The sequence below is a fragment of the Balaenoptera physalus genome (assembly GCF_965194825.1).
Source record: "Balaenoptera physalus genome assembly, chromosome: 12".
NCBI lineage: Eukaryota > Metazoa > Chordata > Mammalia > Artiodactyla > Balaenopteridae > Balaenoptera > Balaenoptera physalus.
Window position 1 is genome coordinate 58,599,846 of NC_138897.1, and position 21,991 is coordinate 58,621,836.

At 37.5% G+C, this 21,991-nt stretch overlaps 1 protein-coding gene and 1 long non-coding RNA gene across 20 annotated transcripts in view; one reads left to right on the forward strand and one right to left on the reverse strand.

Moving 5' to 3' along the window:
* Positions 1-21,991, reverse strand: part of GREB1L (GREB1 like retinoic acid receptor coactivator) — a 263,389-nt gene that overhangs the window by 151,978 nt on the left and 89,420 nt on the right. For 3 of the 18 annotated variants that reach the window (XM_082418580.1, XM_082418578.1, XM_082418579.1), the window contains one exon: positions 10,726-13,032. The exons of 13 other annotated variants lie outside the window; for them this stretch is intronic. The gene's annotated coding sequence lies outside the window, so the exon portion shown is untranslated. 2 more of the 18 variants (XM_082418582.1, XM_082418581.1) reach the window with 2 other exon arrangements.
* Positions 1-21,991, forward strand: part of LOC309640259 — a 44,538-nt gene that overhangs the window by 7,162 nt on the left and 15,385 nt on the right. The window contains exon 2 of one of the 2 annotated variants that reach the window (XR_014252135.1): positions 1,017-1,077. The exons of the other annotated variant lie outside the window; for it this stretch is intronic. This is a non-coding gene — a long non-coding RNA (uncharacterized lncRNA). The remainder of the gene's footprint in view (positions 1-1,016; positions 1,078-21,991) is intronic. 2 annotated transcript variants of the gene reach the window in all.

Here is a 21,991-nt window from a genome sequence, read left to right on the forward strand (position 1 = left end):
GCTGAGATTTGCTGTTATTTGTTTTCTTATTGGACGGGGGGCAATTAAGAAATTATGTTAAATATATTTAATCACTTCCACTATTGTTTGCCATTTTATTCACTAAAGAATCCATATTGCTAAGACTAATAACATTGATGTAAAATAGAAACAATTACTTATTGAAAGTCCTGTAAAAAGACATGGCCACATATGTGTAAGATTAGACAAAATGGCCTTCCACTCAATATTTTCAGGTGTTCAGACCATCAATCAGTCTGAAATTGTATAAATGTATTTAGAGACCCCCTTTATCAGTAGCAGGTAAGCAGATGGGCAAAAGTGGTTCTGATAATTTAAACAGTCCTAAAATCCTAAAGCCAAAATTGAGATATAATAATGATAACTTTTCCCTGTAAATTTTATTTTTTGAAAATTAACTGCTCATCGTCGGTTTTATTTGATTATAATAATCAACCCCTCACCAAAAACAAAAACAGCTCAGCTCCCACTTTCCCACTTTCCCTTTGAGAGGTGCTCCCAGTATTTTGTCAGACCCTAATAGGGTCATAAGCAAAGCTGCACAGACACAGAAGGAAACAGTTTACACCTAATGGGCTGGTATCACCTGAGGCTTTTAGGCCAGGTGAAAACTTTTGACTTCATTTGTGTTCAAGTGGAAAAACATTGGAAAAGGTCCATGAGTCTGAATTCCAAAAAGCTTTTTGGCTTCCCTACTCTTCTAGGTTTAAACATTATGTAATCATCATAATAAAATTATAGTAAGGTTTAAAATTCTTATAATATTTATACAAATAAATAATCATCCAACCACCCTTATTTGACAGAGGAAAAAAGAAGTAGGGAGATAAAGGGACTTGTGGTTGAGCCACATTGCAAGTTGGTTGTAGTAGATGAGGACCCTGTCAAGTCAGTGACAGTGTATTTTCTCAGATGGCTCCTTATTTGCTGACTGCATACATGGAGAGTCTCCTTCATTTTCTCATCTACGCCTTCCCTCTCTCCTTGATACTCAGGAGGCAGGACCAAGAAGGCCTGACCTGTGCTGCTCCTAAAGCAATAAAGAGAGGCAGGGTGGTGAGTGATAAATCTGATTCAAATCATGCTCTGCTATAATACTTTACAATCATGTGGCTTGAGGCTAGTTATCTGCAAAATGGGAATAATATCTCCTACTTCATAGGGTTAAAACAGAGAAGATAATATATGCAAAGCACCTGGCATATATCAGGCATATAATAAATGTTAATACCCTTCCTTATATAAATCCCTAACCATAGGAAGAATAATGCTTCAGAGTTCTTTCATGCATGTATATTATCTCAGTTAATCTCTGTATGATCACCACACTCATAAATAGCCAAACTGATGGATGTCCTCAAATGCATGTCCTCTGACTCCAGAACTAATGTTTTTTTCTATTGTGCTGCTACGTGAGGGGTTGTGCTGGTGGAGACCACATTACATTCCTTTATCATCAGTTCCTGTGGGTGGGATAAGGAGCATGGGCTGAACTGAGAGAGATCTTAGAAGCAAGCAAAGGAAGTAAAAAAAATACGATCCAACAAACCCATGCCACTTAGGGTAGTTGCCAGAGGGATATACTGCCCTTGAAGTTCATCAATAAAGTATCTTTTATTGGTAAAAAAGGCAATGAGAACAAAAGTAAAACCCAATTGTAATGTCCTAGGCTCCAGATCTTTATAAGAATGTGATTATTTTAGGTTGGCCAGAGAAAAGCTCATGAAAATAATAGACCTTGCCTAAAATCTTGTCTAGGTCTCAGGTTGAGAAAGATTTCCTAATTGTCATTAGATATAACCAACAACTAAATTAACCAAAAATTTCTAAACACACCTCAGAACTATACAGGGAACATGGATACACTTTACTTCATTTAATCCTCACAGTAACATGCTAAGATACATACTATATTCATTAAATACAGACTCCGAAAGATTGAGTAATTTGTTTGAGAAAATTTGCAGCCCTGAGATTCAAACCTACAACCTTTAAACCCTATATGTCATGCTCTTCAAGCTAAGTCACACTGTGTTCTCTATAGCAACAGAAGAGAATATATGAAATGGCCCAAACTGTTATCAAAATTGTTAATTAAAACTCAAGAGAGAACTAACAAATTTTAGCTGGTTAAACATGAGCTTACTTACCCAAATTGTGGAAATCCCTATTTAGAGAATTCTGAGGTTAGAATGACATCCATAAGGAATTGCTTTAGATTTTAAAACAATTTTAAAAGTTATTCCTGGTTTACTACAGAAGTCAGACTAAAAAAAAAAGGGGGGGGGATTCTTACCTCACTCTTATATGACTACACAATTAAGTACATTTTGACTCTACTAGTTGCATTTTTTTAATCATCAAATTTTCTAATAAGATAAATTTAAAACAACCCAGAATGACAATTTTTCATCAAGGAATACGATCTTCACTCTCCCTTATAACCTTTCATTCTATTACCTACCCTGAGAAAATCTTTGTTGAGAGGTAATACATATAATGGACCTGAGGAATGTGGAGCAATGGCCTAGTTGGAAGGCGAAGTGCTCTTTATTTTTGATATAAAGTAAAGAAACTATGGAAACTCCTAGGAAGAAAAAGCATGGAGAAAAGTGATCACAGCTATGGATAGAGGCAACCAAGAGCCAAGTGAGGTGGAATGAATCAGTCCTGCTGACCTAGAGGCCCAGAGAGGCTCTGAAGGTCATTCTGCAGGTCAGATGGTGATGGTGGTAGAAAGTGCTGAACGAGAAATCAGGAGGCACAGTGAGGAAGAACAGAATGGATGTTCCCTTTTGTTTCAGCAGCTGCTGCAGCATGGGCTATACTTGACCCGAATGTAACAAAATAGAAAACCTAGTTGGATTGACTACTGATTTTCCTGATGAAACCAGTGTGGCCACTGAGACACCCTTTAAGCTCAGAATCCTTTAGATGAGTTTTTCACAAAGTCTAGTTCAAGGACTACAACAGAATCACCTGAAGAACATATTTACTCTGTACATTCCTTATCTTCTCCCTCAGAGATTTACAAGTCACTGGTTCTAGGGAAGGACCGAGGAATCTGAATTTGAACACCCTTTTAGAAAGCACTGCCAGATTTAGCAAATAAGCAACCCTAACCCCACATGATTCTATGACATTAGAGTTTGAAAACTACTTATTTGAATAAGAAAAGAGATCAAAAGTGTGTATGACTGTTAAACAGGATGCTTACTTGTAACAGTTAGCCAAATACATTGAAAAGAAAATTTAAAACTTTGCTGCCTGATCTTAGGGCTGGATATTAGACTGCTTTGTGCTTCAATCTCCTCCTTTGGAAAATGGAAACAAACTAGTGATGGTGCCTGCTAAGCCCCTTGTCATTCTGTGGTTATGCTCAGAGGAGGTACCTGAGGGCAGAAGAGAGTTAGAAAAGGCCATTTTGCCAGGACAACAGAAACTCGCCCCAGGGATAATCATCAGGTCCACCCGGCCCACCATTACTTGGATGCCGGTGGCATTTGACCTTTACCATTTCCTTTCAGGCTGGCCCTAGCAGGGAACAAGAGCATTAAAAATAAAAATTATAAACACTGTTTATCCACTAAGTTTTTAACTATAATACCTAAAAAAAAAAAAAAAATCAATCAATTGTAACACTGAAAACAAATAAAAGAATCCCAACAACGTCCTGGGAAGTATTGTTCTCATAAAACTTCATAAACATCATTGGGATAAAATATTATGCTTAGGATCCAAAGGAAAAAACCCAACTCCTCTAGGTTTTGTATTCCACTTTTCCTTTCAAAATGGCTTCTAACCAAACTTTAAGTAATGACTGGATTCTGCATTAGATGAAGGGTATATTTCTAAAGAACATTGTGGAATGTTCAACTATGAAATAAGAGGCATCAAGTCTGTGGCATTGAGGTAAAGGAGGCTGCAAATGATACTCCCATTTCATGGAAAAGTTAAACAGAAAAATTGCAATATTATTAAATACCAATTATTAAAGTCTTTCATTAGAGAAAGAAAGCCAGAAAGAAGAGAAATCCTCAGAAAGTGGTCCAGGAGCACAGGAGGGTGGAGGTGGGAATAAAAAGACATACTGGGGAATCTGCAAAGATAAATCTTGACCACCCACAGTATCCTGGTGGTTAGTAAATGCCAGTGTGCCTCAGAAATCATGGTACTGCTGCCTGTGACATCTTGCTCGCCACAGTTGGTGTATGCCATAAAGGGAAACAAATGGAAAAATTAGTCACATTAAGTTGAGCTCATGCACACAAATAAGTATAATCTGACTCAATGTAAGGGGTACCCAGCAGAATTTGTTTGCTTACTTGGATTTCTGGCCGTTATCACTGTCACAAGGTCCTGTCAGTTTACTACTAACAGGTATGTGGGAGCTTGGGTCGAACATCATCTGATGTCATTCCCAGTGCTGAGGGCTTTATTTTGTTTGTTTCTATATAATGATGTTCTTGGACTGTGAGAGCAGCCAGGGTCTTTCCTTATTATAGTGACACAAGTCACTTTACAGAAGGAAGGAAGACACCTGATTCACACAACCAGGCATGGCAAAGGGAGCATGTGAACTTTCAACAAAAGAGGAAGCTTTGTACCAGATGTGAAGAAGTTAAGTTTATTTTTCCATTTAGCTTGTTTATTTAGGTAAGAAGGAAGGAGACAGTGCCTGCTTCCCATTCCAAACTGCTCATGGAATGACTTCTCTTTTTTTTTCTTAATAAATGAACAAAGTTGGCTATTGCAGTTTCCAGAGGGATCTGGAAAGAAGCCAAGTCACTAATGATTACACTTCATCTATAGCTAGTTTAACCTTTGAAACCTGCCAATCTACAGAGAAGATCAAGAGGGGAGGTCAAGGCAGCCTTGCTCATCTAGCATTCTCTGTTTAGATGGAAAACGATTTATTAACGAAATTATTTTAGGAAATGCAAAGCACATTATAGAGACTTTATTCAAGGTCTCACAAGATTCATTTGAACATCTAACAGTTGAGAAACTCTCAAGTCTTAGTCTATTATCCCTTTTAATCATTGTGTACAAGAAGCAGAGTGATAAAGCTTTCACATTGAAAACAAAATATCCAGAGAAAAACATCTTTTGTCCTTGATTCATCTATCTTTTCACAGTAATTTGGTCTGGCACATCATTTGTTTCTAAACTGAAGATCTTCTTGGTATATATGCAAAGACACACGCTATCTTTTTCACAAATTGTTGAAACATTCCTCTTAATGCTGAAGTATGATATGCTACTAATAAATAATATAAAATATGCCACAAAACAATCATTAGTATTTCAATCATGTATTCATTATCAAAAAGGCCAGGCTACAAAATATTAAGTGACCTTCCCTTATTCTCTGTTTACATATCCATTTTTTAAAAAGCTGACCTCCTCTCCTTCCCCCATAGTATCCCCTCATCCCACTTCTGGCAGGAAAAAAAAGAACAACATCACTAAGATTAATGGAGCATCAGTAAAGTATTTTAGGTACAAATGACCCACTTTTATGTACTGCCAGAACAACTCAGCAAGGGTTTAGGAAGGAGAAAACCTGAAGTTCTTTTCCATTGAATTTATGCAGCTGGTGGTGCTGAATTGATTGTTCTCCTTTAATGGCAGGGTCAGAAAGACAGAGAGAAACATAACTGGCTATATTTTATTAATTAGTAAACTGGTTTTTTTTTTCTTCAAATGTTCTATGTCATTGAGATGAATTATCTCCAGTTTTAATTAAAGCCCTCTCAAAGGTTAACTCATCCTGCTAAAAGAGAGGGCAAGAGTGGCATAACAGAATGATTTTTCTTTCAGAAAGACAAAACACAAAATATTCTCTTTATAAAGGAAGGAGAAAAGGTATTCCATCTACTCCCCAGATTTCTATTTCTTAGAACTGTTTCTTAAACATATGTATTCAAGAAAATCATCACTTTGGTTTATCAGCTTCAAAAATTCAAACTGAAAATAGACTGGTAATACCTCAAATTTTAGATCCTGCCTGAAAGTCAAGAATCCCAAAGTTTGAACTTAAATCTATTCATCTAAGTATGACTATCAAGTGTGAATTAAAATAAAACTCACTTAGTCTTGGCTATGAACTCTCACAAAGATCTGAATCTGGTCCTACAATTACTACAGTTACTACAAAACTTACAATTACTAACATCAGCTAATATTTAATGCTCAGTTTAAAGATTTTTTTTGCCATGCAATCTAGTAGTTGATTTTTATTTAAAACCATGGTGTAGCTACCATTTTACAGCATTAGTGTTGGGGTCCCAGGAAAGGTAGGGAAGAAGTGTCTACAGTGAGATGGTCACTGCAGATCTATTCTTAAGGCTGGGATATAAAAGCCTGCCACTGGTGATACACATTCACAGAGCCTCTAAAACAATACATTATACACCGTATCAATATTTGATACAATTAGTAAGTAAACACATGCATATGTGCATGTGTATACATGTGGGTACGTGCATGTGTGTGTACACAGTAATGCCTCCTTCCAGACATCAGACTTCTGGGAATCCTCAACCACTTAGCCTAGAACCAGTCACGTAACCAGAAATAAGAGAAAAATAAAAATTTACAGCAATGTAATGAAAGGAATGTAACTGGTTTGTATTGTAGGTACAGGCGACCCTCAGGTATAAAGTCAAATAGCAGTTTACCAGCCACATGATGCACAGATTCCAAGGAGAAGTAATAATTTATCTGAAGGGAAGAGACTCCATATCTATTAAAAGTAGACAGTAAAAATAAAAATATGGCTGCTCAGGCCATTTAGCGTAGAGGCAAACAAGCCTACACTAAATACTTCAACAGTCACTGAGGACATCATTGTATTTCAGTGCAGCACAACTGTAGGTCTTTATAATCAGGACCCTGAGTAAGTTAATGTGCATTATTTAAAAGACGGAGTATTAAGTAATGTATTTTAAGGAAGATCTTTCACTGAAACAATTTTTTTTTAAGTTTAAAGGCTTTAAGTTTAAAGTTATCCGGAAAATAAAGTTATCTGAAACAATTTTACTATTGTAATATTTTATGCAATGTATTTTGTCTCTAACTTTCAAAGGTTTTTCTGAATACCGATTTGTCAGGCTCAGAGAGGTTTCAAGGAAGGTAAATATCTTAAAGAGTATCACTATTTACAAGCAGGTTAAATTATACAATAAGGAGCTGATTTTTTTAAGGATACCTTTTCAGATTATAGAATTATTTGCCCAGTTAAAAACTGTGTTTATTAATCTGTTATACAAGTTTTACATTGTACTGCAGGGTCTCTTCTTCTACATTACTATAACAAGATGCCATTCCTAGCTTGTAATAAGTTATCACTTGTACTATTATTATACGTTATTTTAAAATCTGACACACAAACTCTGGTATTAAGGCCTCTGAAGAGATTTGCATGAGGAACAGGAGGAGGAGTTGCTTAAAGCAGAAATTCCTGATTCATTAATTACTTGTTGAGTATCACAATGTCATGGATGTAATCCAACGGTCCTGGAGGATGCTTAGAAGGCAACAGAATAAGAAGATTTCAGAGTAGCTGAAATCTTTAACTCTCTTTCTTTGAAAATCTTCTGTCACAAGTCAGAAGGATAATGTCTCTTTTCACCCAATGAGAAAGCTGTTCTCACACGAGCATAATTAATCTTCTGACACCATGACAAAGAAATTCCTTAAAAGGATTTCTCCGATTTCCTCTCAAGACAGAAGATTGTCTTTATCCATCATCTGTTCTTCCTGATCCCTTCTTTTTGAATATCCACATCAGCAGAATTGTCCATCAGAAAGGACAGCAGGAGGGAAATCTCTGCATGATTGATAGGGCCCCAATGCTCCACAGGCCTATTTAAGTGTGAGCATCTATTGTTGCAAACTTACTTTACAGCAGTTAAACAAATATAATAGTCACCAATTCAACCATTGTGCAGCTTAGACTTGACTAAAACTAGTAAGTGAAGTTTACTAATGACAAGGCACTGATTTTGAAGCCAGATAAAACTTTGCAGTTAGCCTGATGTCTACTTACAAAAAAGAAAACTCTCAAAGTTATGCAACAGCATACGTATATTAGAAAGCGTTATATACTATACTGTATGTAGATGGACATTCCCATTAAAAAACAAGAAAACTCTGATACTTCTTATCCTAACAGTCACTCAGTACTTCTTACCTACATCATGGTTATCTGGAAAGAACTCCCCCCGAACTGCATGTGTCACCATCCAAGGAAATCAAGTGCGGCAAAGAAAAAAGTACTACAAAAAACGTCCTTAAATTTTTTTTTCAGACTCATCCCAGTAAAGTTTTTTCAAAGAGAGATGTAGGTATGTCTATGTGTTCTTACTCCCATCTGTGAAAGAAAACCAAAGGCCATTTGAGGCTCCTTGTGAGTACCTGCTACTCCCTTGGGTAGAACTAATGAACCAAAGTACCATGGGTCAGTTCCAAGTAGAGGAGCAAGGCATGCTGGGCAAAGGCCCTACCAAGGACAATGCAAGCCTGGCTGCACTTACAAAGTGACCTATGTGAAATGGAAACAGATCTAGAAATCTCACTAAGCTGTAAGAGGACACCCAATATCAACAGCAGAGGTTACGGCATGCTCTGTGTTCTTTATAGATGCTGCCAAGAAAGGCCACTTAAGCCCAGACACTGGGACACACTGACACCATGTGTTCTGTTTGCACCACAGTGACCTTGACTACTCAGCTCTGGACGCACCCTGTGAAAATATTTGTTTATCCTTCCAATCCCCAAACAGTGAGGCCAGCCCATAGGCCAGGGACTTGGCTCATTGGTGCTCCCCTGGGCACGGTTAGAAGGACAGGCTGCCACTGCCTGACCCACCATGAGGCTTCTTCTCCAGCTGACCTGCCTCATCCAGTGAAGGACCGCAACTGACAGGTGGCCCAAAGCCAGGACCCACGTGTTCTGCAAAGAGTGGCTTAGTTTCGGTTTTTCTTAAATTATAGGGTTATGTTCAGGACTGGTTATCCTTTTGAAGATCTAGGAAAAAAGAGCTCTATCCAGGATAAAGACCTAGGAAAATCCTTGTGGATAAAGACTCTAAACAATTGGAATATAGAATATAGCCCAGAGTCTGAATGTAGAGAAGCTGGAAGTCAACAGAGAATGACTGGTAGTAAAAGTCACCCAGGAGAGAGGGCCAGATCGGAAAGGCAGGCGAGCAGCCCAGAGGGGACTCTGAAACGTTCCCTCACCAGCCGAGGACCCACAAATCTCTCAAGGGCTCACATCACCAACAGCTAGCTCCACTTTGTTGGTCAGTAGTTCTTTGGTGAACAACTTGTCTTTGCAACAAGATTGTGTGTGTTGGAGCGGAGGTTGGGGGGCAGGGAGGGTAGCCAAGAATCAATCCCCATCACTTTTGTTTGCCAATTATATATTGTACAGAATCTTGTCAAGATCAATAAACACTAACTGGTTAGAATGGAACTTGAGTAATAGGCCATTAGTGCTGCCCAAGGCCAGATGTGTAGGATGCAGGACCGGGACAGGCAAATCTTCCCATACACTCTGGGTAAAAAAGCAATGAGGTCCTTGAGTTTAAGTCCAAGTTCAAGACAGAGAAAACAAACTAGTGGTTACCAAAGTGTCGAGGGAAGGCACAGGGAAAATTAGGGGTAGAGGATTAAGAGATACAAACTACTATGCATAAAATAAATAAGAAACAAGGATATAGTGTATAGCACAGGGAATTTTAGTCATTATCTTGTAATAACTTTTAATGGAGTATAATCTCTAAAAATACTGAATCACTATGTTGTACACCTGAAACTAATATAATATTATAAATCAACTATACTTCAATTTTAAAAAGTCCAAGTTCAATAGGAATATCCTCTTTCCTATAATGAACCTTGGAGTTAAATCCTTGATAAGAAAACCTACCAGTGTATATGGGAAATCTCTGTGCCTTCCTCTTAATTTTCCCATGAACCTAAAACTGCTCTAAAAAAATAAAGTCTTTAAAAAAAAAGCCCCAAACAAAATAAAACCCACCAGTGTTCACAAAAACTAAAGGGAAAACAAACATTTCATTCTTTTGCCCTTCAGAGATATCTTTGTAAGATGAGGATCAGTTGTAATGTGGTCCATTACAAATATTTAAGACTAATCATGTTCACAGAACTGCCTTTAGATTAAGACATGCATTGACTGGATCCGAGCTCTCCCACTTCCAAGGGTGCACACGATTCAGTCTCTCTTAGCCTCAGTTACCTCATCTGTAAAGTAGGAATAATAATGGTGTCTATACCTTACAGGGTGTTGTTGTGAGGATTAAATGTAAAACCTGATGCTTGGCAAACACTCAATACAAAACAATGGATTATTTGACATTCTCTGTTGCACTTTTTCTCCCCTCATTCACACAACTCTCTAGATGGGCACACCCAGCTCTATTTCTGGGAGTTTATCTTCACATATACACACACACACACACGTGCGTGCGATATAGTAACCTTTAGTGCTAAGGAAGGAGCAGACCCAATAGATTGAGCTAAATGGACACTTTGGAGCTGTTGAGAGAAAGGAATGAGGAAATTAGGCAGAACAAGCAAAGAACAGAGCAGGCCAGGGTGACACGGGGGCCAGCAACAATTTCTCAGGATTCTTTTTTTTTTTTTAAAGAATCAATTTTATTTACTTATTTACTTTTGGTTGTGTTGGGTCTTCATTGCTGCACACAGGCTTTCTCTAGTTGAGTCCAGCGGGGGTTACTCTTTGTTGCGGTGCGCAGGCTTCTCATTGCGGTGGCTTTTCTTGTTGCAGAGCACGGGCTCTAGGTGCGCAGGCTTCAGTAGTTGAGGTGCGCAGACTTCAGTAGTTGTGGCGCACAGGCCTAGTTGCTCTGTGGCATGTGGGATCTTCCCAGACCAGGGCTCGAACCCATGTCCCCTGCATTGGCAGGAGGATTCTTTAACCACTGCGTCACCAGGGAAGTCCCAATTTCTCAGGATTCTGAACTACTGCAGGCCTGTGTGAGCATCATTCTGCTTTATCCAGCTCAGCTTCACCACCTGGTTTCCTGGTTATCTTGGCACTGTTTTCAGATTGGGGTCTTACTGAGATACACAAAGCACATTCTGTACTTGTTTTTATTTCCACTCAATTCAATGAATACTTATTTTGTTCCTGTAGTTGCCAAGCATCGTGACAGATGCCGAGGATACATCCGGGAATAAAACAGTACCATCCAGAAGTTCACAGCTCAGGGTGACTGACGTGACAATTACATACAGTATTAGAGAGAACATGCATAGTTTTCGAGAAGACTGGAGTGAGGGTGGAGGCGGCACGTGGTTAGGACTTCAAAGATGAGAAGGAGTTTGCATGACAGAGAAGGGGGGGTTTCACATAAAGGAACTGTGGGGTGAAAGAAGTAGGTGTCACATCGTATGTGTGTCCGAGTCATAGAGTGCATGAAGGCAAAATGCCAACAAGTTAGGCTAGAGAGTGAAGCTAGGCCAAGAAAGGCAATTAGGCTTTAAAGAAAAAACATTTAATAGATACAGGGCGTCCTTAAAGATTGTAGGCAAAAGAGTGACACAGTCAAATTTGTTTTTCAAAAAGATAATACATGGAACCAAATGGAAGACATTGGAATGGGAACAGGAAGAGGAACAGTCAAAAAGTAGAGAGCTTGGTAAGATTAGAATGGTCTGGCAGGAGACCGTTAAGGGCTAACAAGGAGAGTGGAGATGAGATGTCATTTATTCAAGACTTAGTAGGATGCTGAATTGATTGGGTTCAGTGCCTTACTGGACACAGAACGTGAGGAGGGGAGAAGCCCTGGATAACTGGGAAGTTTCTAATTTGAGCACTGGGGTAAATATCATGCCATTAATTTGGAGGGGTGGTAAAGGAAGAGTTGCCCTGTTTCTGTGTGTGTGAATTTGTAGAATAACATGCCTGAAGGCCTTTTATTTTTCTTATTTAACATCACACTGCAGATTAATTTATTGATTAGTTTTTGTTTTTGTGTTTTTATGGGTTTAATGTGAATTTAGTTTTTTTTAATTTTTAAAATTGTATATATTTGAAATATAACATTGTGTAAATATAAGGTGTACAATATGTTAATTTGATACCTTTATAGACTGTCATATGATTGCCTGAAGGCTTTTTGTTTGCCCTATGTCACTAACACCTGGACTCCCCAGGAGAGAATTTAAGAATAGATTAAAACTTTAGGAAAATAACATTTCTCAATTTGTCATTAATAGGGTATTCCTTTACTTCTACATCCTTTCCGAGGGAATCCTATGACACCCACTATTAATTCTAATTTTAATGGTTGCCCCAGAAATTCAAAGTTTCATGGTTTATTTTATAAAATGAATGGCTCAATGGGTTTTGTGGCTAGACAAGTCTGTTAGGATGAGACAACTAGGCGAAAAAAGAAAAAAAGAAGAGCAGACATCTGCCAAAAGGCTGTATGTGCCAAATGGGAAATGAGAGGACGTTTGGAGAAAGAGGAAGAAGGAACAACAGGCCACTTGATACCTTCATTTTACTGCTAAGGAAGTTTCTAAACTCTGATCATTGCTTAATGATCAGTTTCAGACATAAGAGGTCCAGGCCAAACATGGGTACTTTTCAGAAGGTAGCAGCAGGCTTAGTGTCACATTATAGTTTTATGAGCTATGTCAGATTAAAAGATGATTTGTATTAACAATTAACTAAGGTGTTACAAATGTAAACAAAATGAATGACATTTTAATGAAAAGCACCTTGGTTTATTCACTACACTACATGATTACCCAGCACATTCATTTTGATAAAAAGAATATAAAATTACTACTGAGAGTGGGGAAGGATTGTGGACCAGATGTTTGGAGCTCCAGCATTCAGATACCTTGGACCATGAGGTGTCTTTAGGAATGGAAGGCATAGTAGTAGAGCAAAAGATGGAAAGAGACTGGGACCATCTCAGGCCTAGATGATCTCCCCTGGGAGTTCCTAAAAAGTGAGAGAGAAATAAATTCTATTTTATTTAAGCCACTATTTCTTAGATCTTTGTTGCTCATTATCAAACCTAGTTCCAGCAGAAAGAACTCCTTTTTAACATTCTTCCTATATTATCTTAGGGGCTTTTTTTTGGTTTAGTTTTTGTGTATGTGTGTATAATTTCTCTCACAAAAAAGTAGGTATTATATTGTACACACCGCTCTTTTAAAAATCAATTTATGATGTTACACTAAAAAATAATCTATGATAATCTTTGAAGATTATCATAGAATTCTACCATATGAACGTACCATCATTTATATAACCATTTCTCTGTTTGAGGACATTTAGTAAGTAGTTTTACTTATCAGTGGACTCTCTCAATTTATTAAGTTTATTGAGGACCAAAAATTATATGGCTATATCTTCACCATAAGCCAGCACGGTAAATATTCTCTGCCATATAGTGTTGAGCTGTGTGGCCATTATTTCACTCAATTCAATTTCTGTCTAAGTTGGATTCAAGCACAGAAGAGAGGTACAGAGAGAAATGTGGCAGATATTTAGTTATTTATCCACCAAAGATGAAGAACAGCACATACTGCTGCCAATCGATATAAACTTATGATAATATTTTATCAAAAAGTTTCAGACTAGAAGGTTCACCTCCACAAAAACATTTTCTTTATAAGCTCCTTTATGACAGCTTCCCTAGCCTAACTGGGCAGAAATAGATAAAACTTAGACAGAACTTGTCTACTAATTAGGTGACATTAGGAAGCTCAAAAACTATAAAATTATGTCTAAACTCGACATAAAGATCAATAAGACAAACTCTTACCAATATTTTTATTCAAAATCATTCTCAAATCCCAGTGAGCGTCCTAAGAGTGATGAAAAGTTAGTCTTGTGTATTAAGTCATCAGAATCTACAACTCTACCACGATGTAGTGACAAGTGCCATTGAGAACTGTAACCCTAGGGGCCCCGAGGAGTCCTCATATGCACCAACTAGCTTATGTCAGGTATGGTCTCCTTCTAGAGCAGGAACGTGGACTAATTCCCCTTGGACACATTTTCAATAGTAAGAGTTAAAACAAAAATTTTCTTCTGGTTGATTTTTATACAAAAATTGCCAGTTACCTGGCACAAAAATAGAAATATAGATCAATGGAACAGGATAGAAAGCCCAGAGATGAACCCACGCACATATGGTCACCTTATTTTTGATAAAGGAGGCAAGAATATACAATGGAGAAAAGACAGCCTCTTCAATAAGTGGTGCTGGGAAAACTGGACAGCTACCTGTAAAACAAAGAAAGTAGAACACTCCCTAACACCATACACAAAAATAAACTCAAAATGGATTAAAGACCTAAATGTAAGGCCAGACACTATAAAACTCTTAGAAGAAAACATAGGCAGAACACTCCATGATATAAATCACAGCAAGATCCTTTTTGACGCACCTCCTAGAGAAATGGAAATAAAAACAAAAATAAACAAATGGCACCTAATGAAACTTAAAAGCTTTTGCACAGCAAAGGAGAACATAAACAAGATGAAAAGACAACCCTTAGAGTGGGAGAAAATATTTGCAAACGAAGCAACTCACTAAGGATTAATCTCCAAAATTTACAAGCAGCTCGTGCAGCTCAAAATCAAAAAAACAAACAACCCAATCCAAAAATGGGCAGAAGACCTAAACAGACATTTCTCCAAAGAAGGTATACAGATTGCCAACAAACACATGAAAGGATGCTCAACATCACTAATCATTAGAGAAATGCAAATCAAAACTACAATGAGGTATCACCTCACACCGGGCAGAATGGCCATCATCAAAAAATCTACAAACAATAAATGCTGGAGAGGGTGTGGAGAAAAGGGAACCCTCTTGCACTGTTGGTGGGAATGTAAATTGATACAACCACTACGGAGAACAGTATGGAGGTTCCTCAAAAAACTAAAAATAGAACCACAATATGACCCAGCAATCCCACTACTGGGCATATACCCTGAGAAAACCATAATTCAAAAAGAGTCATGTACCACAATGTTCATTGCAGCTCTATTTACAATAGCCAGGACATGGAAGCAACCTACGTGTCCATCAACAGATGAATGGATAAAGAAGATGTGGCACATATATACAATAGAATATTACTCAGCCATAAAAATAAACGAAACTGAGTTATTTGTAGTGAGGTGGATGGACCTAGAGACTGTCATACAGAGTGAAGTAAGTCAGAAAGAGAAAAACAAATACCGTATGCTAACACATATATATGGAATCTGAAAAGAAAAAGAAAAAGAAAAGGTTCTGAAGAACCTAGGAGCAGGACAGGAATGGACACGGGGAGGGGGAAGGGTAAGCTGGGACAAAGTGAGAGAGTGGCATGGACATATATACACTACCAAATGTAAAATAGATAGCTAGTGGGAAGCAGTTGCATAGCACAGGAAGATCAGCTCAGTGCTTTGTGACCACCTAGAGGGGTGGGATAGGGAGGGTGGGAGGGAGACGCAAGAGGGAGGGGATGTGGGGATATATGTATATGTATAGCTGATTCACTTTGTTATACAGCAGAAACTAACACAACATTGTAAAGCAATTATACTCCAATAAAGATGTTAAAAAAAAATTGCCAGTTACTTAAAATTTCCAGTTACCTGTTATTTTAGCATATGAATAATACCTTTCCTATTTAATCAAAATTTAACTTTCTCCTAGTACACCGTGGAAATAGGGATGCATCTGCACTCAACCTCTCACAAACCAAGTTCTCTAATGCAGCTTTTACTCTTGTCCAGAATAATAGGATAATATAGTGCTTCTTCAGTTAGGTTCAGTAAACATGAACTGAACATCTGTGTGCTGAGTGTAGTCATTTCATTAAATAGTATTTGTAAGAAGCATTAAGTATGTACACATTCAAATTTTCCAACAATTCAAATACAGTAACAACTTCTCTCTCTAGGGGTCACTGACCCAGAATTATCAACTACTGGAAACACAGTCCAGTGTCTAAAAGTAAGCAAACAAGTATACAAACAGACACAACAGACAGCACAAAGTTCACATTCTGAAAGTATCTGCACTTCACTCAAGGGGAGCCACTCAGGCACTCACCCAAATTCGTTTCCTCTCATTTTAGACACATTTGGAGGAATTTTGATTATATGATTCCTAGCTTTTGGCAGACTAATAGGAATGAGATGCCAGGGGCAAGGACAATGACAGTAAAACAAAACAAAAAAAAAGTGAAGCTTTAAATCTGACACTGACAATGAAGACAGAAGAATAATTTTCAAAAGGAGACAAGGAGAACTTAAAATACACAACAATCTGGAGACACTTAGAAGTACATGGTTCTACTCTATAGATTGGCCCAAAACTAAGATGTTGAAAATAGCCAAAATAATTGATAAAGTTACACTTATTAAGCAATTAATAATCTATAATAACCTTTTGAAAGAGGTGTATAAAATTGTTACTTTTAGCGGCTTCCCTGGCGGCGCAGTGGTTAAGAATCCGCCTGCCAATGCAGGGGACACGGTTCGAGCCTTGGTCTGGAAAGATCCCTCATGCCGCAGAGCAACTAAGCCCGTGCTCCACAACTACTGAGCCTGTGCTCTAGAGCCCGCGAGCCACAACTACTGGAGCCTGCGCGCCTAGGAGCCCGTGTTCCGTAACAAGAGAAGCCACTGCAATGAGAAGCCTGTGCACTGCAATGAAGAGTAGCCCCCACTCACCGCAACTAGAGAAAGCCCGTGCTCAGCAAAGAAGACCCAACGCAGCCCAAAATAAATAACTAAAATAAATAAATTTATTTTAAAAATTGATACTTTAAAAAATCTAAGCATCTCATTGAATAAATTCTAAAGGTCCTTTACAACTAAAAAGTTCTATACAGTCATGATTTTCTGGAAAAATCAGGAACTCTTTATTTCCCAATGATGTGGGTTATACACTTCTCTTAAAATTAAAAAAAAAATACGATTTTAGTAGGCAACGTACACTCACAGTAATATATAGAGAATGAAAAGTAACTTTTCTTCCATTTAATACCTCTCCCTAGGGACAACCACTATTATCAGTTTCTTATTTATTCTTCTGAGGCAAGATGGAATGTAACTGTAATATAAATACATACATGTACGTATATCATATATATATAATGTATGTGTTGACACACATGGTAGCATACTACAAACACTCTTGTTGGACATCTTTACATATCAGAATATAAAGCGCTTCCATATCCTTTTTTCTGGTTGAATAGTATTCCATGATTGATTTAAACAGTTCACTAGTGAGTATCCAATCTTTGGCTATTACCAAGAATGCTGCAATGATTAATTGTATACACAACCAGTTCAAACATGTACCTAAGTAGGATAAATTCCTACAAGTGGAATTTCCATGTATATGCACTTAAAATTTTGATTGATATTGCCAGATTGCTCTTCACAGAAATTATATTGATTTCCATCAACAATGTATGAGAGAGCCTGTTATGGTCACCATACCTTTACCCACAGAATCATAACTTTTAGAACTGATTATTCAATTGGAAATTGAACTGAAGAAAATAGTGTTATTTCATTGGAAATTGAAATGAAAAAACAAACTGGAAAAACAATAGCTCACTGCAGTTTTAATTTGTATTCCTCTTATTATGAGTGAGGTTAAGCATTCTCTCAAGTTTAAGAACAACTTAGGCTCCTTTCTATGAAATGTGTGTTCATATTCTTTACCCATTTTTCCACTTTTTGTTGGCTGATGTAGAAACACTCTTCACAAATTAAGGGAACTAGCTATTTTGTCTGTCACATGAGTTACAAATACTTTTCCAGTTTATCATTTGTCTTCTGACTTTTAGCAATAGTGTTACACAATTTTTATTTCTATACAGTTGAGTTTATCAGTCTTTTATTTTCAAACTTGAAAAGCCCTTCCTAATTTAGGTTAATGGAAAATTTTCCATGTTTACTCCTATAATTTTTATACTTATATATTTAGTTCATTTGTAATTTATTTCAGTATAAGATATAGAACATGGATAATTTTCTTTTCCAATTGCATCCAATTAACTTAAGCCCATCTACGGAATAGTGCAACTTTCTCACTCTGATTTGAAAGGTCTTCTTTATTATATCCTAAGTTCCAGTGTGTATTTGGGTCTCTTATAATGACTTCAATGTTATATTTGTCATAGCTTCATACATAAGTTTTAATATCTGAGATTGTCCTCTACACCACTACTGTTTTGTTTTGTTTTGTTTTTATAAATTTATTTATTTTATTTATTTATTTTCGGTTGCGTTGGGTCTTCGTTGCTGTGCGTGGGCTTTCTCTAGTTGTGGCGAGCGGGGGCTACTCTTCATTGTGGTGCGTGGGCTTCTCATTGCATTGGTTTCTCTCTTTGTGGAGCACGGGCTCTAGGCGCGCGGGCTTCAGTAGTTGCGGCCTGCAGGCTCAGTAGCTGTGGCTCATGGGCTCTAGAGCACAGGCTCAATAGCTGCCGCACACGGGCTTAGTTGCTCCGCGGCATGTGGGATCTTCCCGGACCAGGGATTGAACCCGTGTCCCCTGCATTGGCAGGCAGATTCTCAACCACTGCGCCACCTGGGAAGCCCACCACTACTGTTCTTACTCAAAATGTTTTTTGAATTTCTTGCTTCATTTTACATGTGAACTTTAGGATCAGCTTTCTGGTTCAAAAAAATCACTTTGTAATTTTTATTGAGATTTCATAAATTTATATATTAATTTAGGGAAATTTTATATTTTACCATTTTGGAACTTCTTATCCAAGAACATGATTAGCCTTCCTTTGTGGTCCTAAGTAGCATTTCAAAGTTTTCTTCAGCTAGATCAGGGTTTCTCAACCTCAGCGCTATTGATGCTGGACATTCAAAAATGTCTCTAGATATTGCCAGATGTCCCGTGGGCTGGAGGGGGTGGGGGGAGGGCAAAATTGGCTAGTTTGAGAACTACTGATCTAGATCAAGCATACTTCTCTTTAAGTTTAATACCAAGTATTTTTGCTTTTTCATTTTCTCGCTAATCTGAATGATATCTTTTCTTCTAGTATGTCATCTAGTTAGTTGCTTGCATATACATATAAACACTACTTATTTCCACTTTTAGATTATATATCCAGCCACTTTCTGAATTCTCGTTGTATCTTATAGCTTTTCAGTTGATTCTCATAAGCTTATGAGGTAATCACATCATCTGAAAAATGATAGTTTCACCTCCTCTTTTTCTATTTTAAAAATATTTTTCCCTTTTTCTTTTCCAGCTGCATTATCTAGAGGTCCACAATGATGATAAATCAAGTTGATAATAGTGAACATCTTTATTCTGAATGCTTCTAATATTTCCCCATTAAGCATGGTGTTGGTTTGGGGTCAGACACATGGTATTATATATCATGCAAAGGAATAGTGTATCATGCAATTGAAGTATCCATCTCCTATTATTTTTTTAGGAGTATTCAAGGGCCTCTGTCAAATTTACAAATTGCCTTTTCAACATCTGTGGAGAAAATTATATGCTATTTCTTTGATGTAGAAAATTTTTTAAATTTTTATTTTATTTATTTATCTAACATCTTTATTGGAGTATAATTGCTTTACAATGTTGTGTTAGTTTCTGCTGTATAACAAAGTAAATCAGCTATACGTATACATATATCCCCATATCCCCTCCCTCTTGTGTCTCCCTCCCACCCTCCCTATCCCACCCCTCTAGGTGGTCACAAAGCACTGAGCTGATCTCCCTGTGTTATGCAGCTGCTTCCCACTAGCTATCTATTTTACATTTGGTAGTGTATATATGTCCATGCCACTCTCTCACATCGTCCCAGCTTACCCTTCCCCTTCCCCATGTCCTCAAGTCCATTCTCTACATCTGCGTCTTTATTCCTGTCCTGCCCCTAGGTTCTTCAGAACCTTTTTTTTTCCCTTTTTTTCTTTTTTTTTTAGATTCCATATATATGCGTTAGCCTACAGTATTTGTTTTTCTCTTTCTGACTTACTTCACTCTGTATGACAGATTCTAGGTCCATCCACCTCACCACAAATAACTCCATTTCGTTTCTTTTTACGGCTGAGTAATATTCCATTGTATATATGTGCCACATCTTCTTTATCCATTCATCTGTCGATGGACACTTAGGTGGCTTCCATGTTCTGGCTATTGTAAGTAAAGCTGCAATGAACATTGTGGTACATGACTCTTTTTGAATTATGGTTTTCTCAGGGTATATGCCCAGTAGTGGGATTGCTGGGTCATATGGTAGTTCTATTTTTAGTTTTTTAAGGAACCTCCATACTGTTCTCCGTAGTGGTTGTATCAATTTACATTCCCACCAACAGTGCAAGAGGGTTCCCTTTTCTCCACACCCTCTCCAGCATTTATTGTTTGTAGATTTTTTGATGATGGCCATTCTGACTGGTGTGAGGTGATACCTAATTGCAGTTTTGATTTGTATTTCTCTAATGATTAGTGATGTTGAGCATCCTTTCACGTGTTTGTTGGCAATCTGTATATCTTCTTTGGAGAAATGTCTATTAGAAAATTTTTTGAACAATTCTAGAATCCCTAGAATAAGCCCCACTTGTTAATATTATCGCATTCTTCTAGAATGCTTTTGAATTATCTGTAGTTAATCCATTTTGTGCTATCTTTGTTGGTTTTTGATACCACTGTCATGATAGTATCATAAAAAAATAATTTTAAAGCTTTTCAAATAGTTTAGATGTAACTGAAAATTTTTTTAATTAATTAATTTATTTATTTTTGGCCACGTTGGGTCTTCGTAGCTGCGCATGGGCTTTCTCTAGTTGGGGCAAGTGGGGGGCTACTCTTCATTGTAGCACGCAGGCTTCACATTGCGTTGGCTTCTCTTGTTGCGGAGCACGGGCTCTAGGCGTGCAGGCTTCAGCAGTTGTGGCTCGTGGGCTCAGTTGTTGTGGCTCGTGAACTCTAGAGCGCAGGCTCAGTAGTTGTGGTGCATGGGCTTAGTTGCTCCGCAGCATGTGGGATCTTCCTGGACCAGGGCTTGAACTCATGTCCCCTGTGTTGGCAGGCGGATTCTTAACCACTATGCCACCAGGGAAGTCCCTGAAATTTTTATTTCTTAGAAATTTAATAGAACTGTCCCATGAAAACATCTGGGATTTGTGCTCTTTTGAAGAGCTCTTCAACAATTTTTTCTATTTTATTTTTTGTGACTGGTAAGTTTACAAACTCTCTGTCTTCTGAGATCAGTTTTGATAATTATATTTGTCTATAAAGTTGTCTCTTCCATTCATATTCTAAAATTTATTTGTATAGTTGATCAACATTATCTTTTAGGATTATTTTAACCACTCTTTTTTGTGTGTGATTGTTTCCTTATTAGCATTTACTTTGTGATTTATATTTTCTTCCTCTTTTTGTATTAAATTTTTTATCACAAATCTTACTCCCCCTACCCCTGCCAAAGTTCAAGTTCTTGCATTACTTTGTCATTGCTGCCTTTTGTTGTTTTCTAATTTATTTATTTCTGCTTCTACCTTTATTATGCTTTGATATGCTTTCCTTGTGTTTGTTGTTGTTCTAACTTTAGTTGTTTGCTCAATTCACTTATTTTCATTCTATTTTGTTAACTAATTTATGCATTCTAGATAATAAATGTTTCTGTGAAAGCTGCTTTAACTGCATCTAGGGCTGTCCTGCATAGCAGTTAAGAATCCAAGCACTGGAGCTAGACTACGTGGATGCAAATCCTATCTACTTCATTTACCAGTGGTAAAATTAGGAAGCAAGTCACTATTCCTTGCTGTGGCTCTATTTTCTCATCTATAAAATGTGGATAATAATAGTTTCTTTACTGAATAGTTATTATGAGGATTAAATGGGTTAATACATAGAGCAATGCCTGACACATAGTAGGGGTGTTAAAAATAGTTCTTG